The sequence below is a fragment of the Hibiscus syriacus genome, unplaced genomic scaffold (assembly GCF_006381635.1).
Source record: "Hibiscus syriacus cultivar Baekdansim isolate YM2019G1 unplaced genomic scaffold, ASM638163v2 tig00110221_pilon, whole genome shotgun sequence".
NCBI classification, from domain to species: Eukaryota; Viridiplantae; Streptophyta; class Magnoliopsida; order Malvales; family Malvaceae; genus Hibiscus; species Hibiscus syriacus.
Genome location: NW_024062635.1, coordinates 1023144 through 1029025, shown reverse-complemented (window position 1 = coordinate 1029025; position 5882 = coordinate 1023144). Strand labels below are relative to the sequence as shown.

The following is a 5882-nucleotide window of genomic DNA, read 5'->3' as shown; positions in this document are numbered from 1 at the left end:
ATTCTTGATTTGGATCTTGTTATCCCAACATGATCTGGGCTTTTGGTCATGGCCCAAAATAGATACATTCATGTCTCATCTTTATTTGAGTACCAAAAATTCAACTTTGAATGGTCTCATTCTTGCATCATTCATAAAAAATTACATCTTATCAGCCAGATAAACATTGTCCTTGATTTATTATAAAGCTTTTGAAAGTTAATGTCATCTTGAATTATGGAAAAGATTTCTTATTTTCAAGGCCATTCAGAAGGTTGATCAATATGTCTGATACAAGAGTGCCTTGAATCTTTGTTATGACTTGAAATACCATAGAACCTCAAAACAATACATGTCCCTTCTTGTTAATGTAGTTGTCTGCTTCTTGGTCAGTTATTGATGATGTCACTAAGAAGTGAAAAGTTTTATTCTTGAGTCTTCTGATCTGTCAGACTTCATGGTTCCAAGGATCGAACAATTTCTCCCATTCCCTTGCATTTTTATTCGAGGAAGAAATAAACCTTATCAATTTCAAGGATCTTTTGAGAAATCATCTTGTTTATTTGCCCCAAATCAAAACATCTTGGGATTGAATAACTATCCTCATGTAATCACTTCCATAAATTCAGCTCATATATCTTTCCTTGATATACACTCTTTTACAAATGAACAGGGGTGTCAGGGATTTAGGCTACTTTGGATTCCTTGCATTTAAAGATTAGTTCAAAGTAATACCAAGAAATCTTTTGCTTTCTTTTGAACTATGTTAATCTACTTATAAGATGCTTGCAAATAAACAAAATTGGGACTTGAAATGAGAAAATTAGAATTTTTACAAAGTCGTGGAAATCATGGAAAGGATAAAAATCAAGAAATAAAGTCAGATGTCTCAAGCATTATTAGTATAAATGTTTCTGAATCAATCAACTTGATATGATTTGGAGCACTGAGGTAAGCCTCTGTCCAAAAGATCTCAAATGTTGTCAAAATGTCTGTAGATGTGAAGCTCCTATCAAAATATCAGGCTCTCTAAATTAATCAACTGGATACATTCCTGAAGCGTAGAGATGAGCTTTTGTCTAAAGGGTTTCAGATGCTGCCAAAATGTTTATAGCTGTAAAGCTTATCCTGAAGTACCAAATTCTTGAGAGGATTTTATTTGCCAGATGTATATTATCAAAATGCATTTGAGCTACCTTTTCAGGTTTTCAACTCAAATCCTTCATTTGGTTTCAAGAAGACCTTTGCGGGTTTTCATCTTGAACCCCTATTTCAATTTTTTTATTTCTTTTATTTTTTCTTTTCTTTTCTTTTTTCTTTTTCTTTTTCTTTCTTCTTTTCTTCTTTTCTTCTTTTCTCTTTTTCTTCTTCTTTCTTCTTCTTTTTTTTCCTTTAAAATAGCTAAAGGATAGTCATTTCAACTGATCAAGCCACTGGAGAAGAGGGCTATGTCTAGTTAACAACCATTCACGTTTATAAAATAACATTGGTAAAACACCAAAAGGTTTAAGCATGTCTAATTTGAAAACAACTTAAATAAGTCTTAAGTTGGCTAAATGCAAAAGCCTATACGAAATGATGATTCAAAGGATGTTCTTTTTCAGCTAAAGAACATAGAGCTACTGATGTTTTCCTTTAATCTGGGAAGTTGAGGGATGGCAAAGGCTTTGGGAGTAGTAATGCTACCGTGACTCGACTATATCTCAGAAGCATCCTCAAACTTTATAAATTATCCCAACTGTGAAGCTACCGAGTGGGTGTAGCAAATAGGAGCAATGATAGAGATGTCGGTGGTGCTCCTTTGGTACACATATGAAAGAGAATGAACAAGTTCCTGAAGATCATCAGTCGAATGCCCCCATTTGATCTAACAAAACATTATAATGGGTTGGCCTCCTGGTTCCAATCATTCCTGCATGAGCTCAAGGATAGAAGTCATTGTTGATGACATATTTTGTTGTTTATAACAGTTCCAGGTGAAACATTGTTATAAAATCCTTACTGAAAGAACTTTTTATGATGGTTTTTCTGTACAACGATACCCATAAACTTGGGGCCAACTCTCATCAAGAAATTTATAAGCCTCAATATCTTGATCCAATTCTTTGTTCAAAACCCGATTGAACTTAGACTCGCTAACCCTATCTCTAAATATAATTATCTGATGAGGCTTCATCTTCCTAGAGTAGAAATCTAACAGAACTTCCCTCATGATACCGTCATCATCCTTTTTCACCAGCCTTATAGTTTGTCAGAAACATCACATTCTACCTCATTTTTACACTCATAGATTTCTACTAAACACAGGTCGCTCAAAATTTATCTCATGATTAAAGTTCAGAAACATTCATGCTATTAATGATTAGGGCACCTGCAAAGAAAATTTGGAACAAATATACATTTGAAAGAGTAATATACCTTTATATGGAATAAATAAAAGAATAAAGAATGTCGAAAGTAAAATGAAAGAATGTAAAAAATGATAAAGAATGTAGTGTGTAAAATGATTTCCACTTGAGAAATGAAGGAAAACATCTTCAATTGTAGAAAATATTAGAATTAACATAGCACCCATCACAAAAGATTCCATAATGCTAACGGGTAAAATCATAAGGGTTAATTCTGAGTATTACTATAAATTTCATCTAAAAACTGCAAGAAGGTCCTTTGTTGTTCAATTGTTCTATTCCTTTTCAAGGAAACATGGTCAGACTTCAGAGCAAATTCTCCAACCTCACCATCTTCATGCATCATGGTGTTGTGTAACTCTTGATCTTTCATCCTCTTTCCTTTTTCAGTTGCTTTCACCAATTGTGGTTCAATATTTGACCTTTCCAAACTAGAAGGGATTCTTCGTATGATCCAAAAGACTATCATCTTCTTCTAGGCTAGTCTTTTTCGCCTCATCTTGCTTTTTCAGCTCTTTCTTCCCTAGTTGGAAATTGGACCCAAATTTTGATCTAAACCGATTTTCCTTGGGGACGATAGTCTTGGTTGGGCTTTGAGCATCTATTGCTGCAGAGATTGATAGAGTATTTATTAAATTCTTTGAAATGTCTAATGCCCCACTTGCCATCAGAAAATCTGATATAGGTGTCTAAGATGTTTTGAGGCTTGCATTTGACCAATTTGTTCCCAATCCTATTGGTCACTCTCGTATTACGTCCACTAAAACCTTCTTGTTTGGATTTATCTTATCTTTCTCTTTTAAAATGTGGCCTTCATAGGTTTTGATTTCATTAATCTCTATTGGAAAAAAATTCCTAAGCAACGAATTTCAACCTTTTGCTTTCTAGCCTTGCATCTATGAATTTCTTACTCCCGAGGATCTTGAAAATTTTCTTCAAGGTTATGAGAAAACTTAACTGAGCATCCTAATATTTCAGTCTGGTTAATCCAAGGAATCTTCTTATAAGACCATTTTTCGTTCAGAGGCCACTGCGACTGAACATAACGCGGTGCAATCAACTTGGCTTTGAGCATTTCAGCATACAGATTTTCGCATGAAAAGTGGAAGTGAGAGAACTGAAAATTCTTCAATTTCATTTCATTATCCTGTGATTCTCCTGATGGATGGCTAGTTTGTATTGTCTTAAAAGGTTGAGATGGATTGCCTAACTTGATAGTTGTGAGGGATTGAAGCTTCGAATAACGAGAGATTGACCCCTCTTAGCTTTCTTGATCAATATTCGATCCTCTTCTATGCCCCTCTTCCTTGAGTGAGTTCCATCTCTCATATGGGAACCTTCACTTTTCACTTTTTCTTTATTTATTACCAAATCAGAGATGCATTTTGGGACCACGTCTAATTTCTAGAGTAAGCTCGAGTTACCTTGCTCTTTAGTGGGTTCTTGATCGTCTATTGTTGTTATTTCAACCCTACTAATGTCATTCATAATATCATTCATAGTCTTTAGATCGAGATCCTCTACTGGTTTCTCCCCATGAATCAAAACAATCATCATATGCATCAATTTAGACATTTGTTCTCTTGACTCATCTTAGAATTTATTTGCTCGATCAATCATCTCTTGCTGAGTCTTGATAAGCTTCTCTTGGAGTTTCTCAATTCTAGTAACACGTTCTAAAATTTCATTCATGGCTCTTACCTTTCTCTAGGAAGACAAAGTTAGCTCCAATTTGATTTCAAAAATTTTGTCATGGAATCCCCCATGAATTACTCCTAAATTTTCATGATCGAATACTTGTAGAAAATTTTGAAACAAACAAAATGTGAATACATAATGTAAAAATGAAACTATGAATATAACGATGCAAAGATGTGAATGTGAATGCAAATGCAACGAAGGTTTTGTTGAGTTAATCGATCGATGGAATCGGCCAAGAGGGGGTGAATTGGCAATTAAAAATTTGGTGGAAGCTTTTGCAGAAAATTGAAAGTAATTTGCACAATGATTTAGAGTGGTTCGACTTTCTCAACAAAAGTATACGTCCACTACCTTAGCTATCCACACTAAGGATTTTCCAACAAATTCACTAATTTGTTCTTTCTTTTGAGGACAAAGAGATAACCTTACAACTCCCTCAATAATATACCCCAATTCTTGAGAACACTCTTTCTCAAAGAGAAGATTACAAATTCACAAACTTAATGAAAAATCTCACAAGGCAAATGTGTTTTCACAATTCTAAGACAAAGAAAGAACACTCAAGAATAATATAATTGAGCACAATAAGTGTTCTTGAAAGCAAAAATGAATATTGAATGAAATAGGCTTGAAAATGCTCACACATGAGGTTTGATGCTTTCTCTTTGATTCTCTCTTGATTCTTGTTGATTGTTGTTTCTTGTTGTTGATCAATGGCTTCTAAGCTTGTTTAAATACTCCTTCAATTGATTCTGAACATTGGGGATGATTAGTGAAGTTAATGGAGTCGTTTAATTGTAAAAACAATTAATAAAATCAGTTAGGAGCGTGTGTGCATCGATGCATAAGGCTAGTGCGTACACTATGTGTAAAATTCAAATATTTCGACCGTTGGAAGACTTAGTGCATCAATACATTGAGGGTGCATCGATGCATAAAACACATTCGATGTTTTAAAATAGCTGGGGTGCATCGGTGCATAAAATCAATTCGATGTTTTAATAATGTCTGGAGTGCATCGATGCATAGTATGTGCACCGGTACACGAAAGCCATTCAATGTTCAATTAAAACAAGGGTGAAACGATGCATTGATTCATGCATCGGTACACTTACCTGAAAAATTGATTTTAGGCTCGTTTTTTGTTCGAAATACTTTGTAAAAATCGCTTCAAAAATATTTTAAGATTAAAACGCAATTTTACACTTTAGTAAGGATTGAAGTTTATCTTGAAAGACTTGGAGTAATATTTTGATATTCGAGTAATTAAATAGAATATACTTAGAAAATCATTTGTAAAATCTTAAAATTCATTTAACTTAATTTGTTATATTGAAACATCAAAATGTTTTCAATAATCTCCTCCTTTTTGATATAACAAAACATTTTAGTAATTGTAAGATTTTTGAAATAAAGTTTTGAAATTACTCCCCCTTACTTTAACACTTCTCCCCCTTTTTGTTAAATCAAAAAGACTCCAAAATGTTTTTAAACAAGGTTTTGAAAAATTAGCCAATTGATAATTAGAAATTTAAAGCTTAAGCTGCTAAGATCACAATCAAGAGAAAGGTTAGCCATTAGTTCCATCAATATTCATAATCAAAAATGTGAAATGGTAAGAATTGGTCATATGCTAAATGATGCAATAATTAAAAAAAATTCAAACACACCAAATATGCATTAAGTTCAAATATCCAAGCATCAAAAACATAAATCCAAACAAATAATCATCCAAAATAAAAACAATCCAAGAGCAGCAAAATGTTTATCAATCCAAGTTTTAAAACCAAGAAA

At 33.4% G+C, this 5882-nt stretch overlaps 1 pseudogene; it reads right to left on the bottom strand.

Moving 5' to 3' along the window:
- Nucleotides 1-1675: 1675 nt before the first annotated feature.
- On the bottom strand, nt 1676-2191 carry LOC120114208 (annotated as a pseudogene).
- Nucleotides 2192-5882: the final 3691 nt, after the last annotated feature.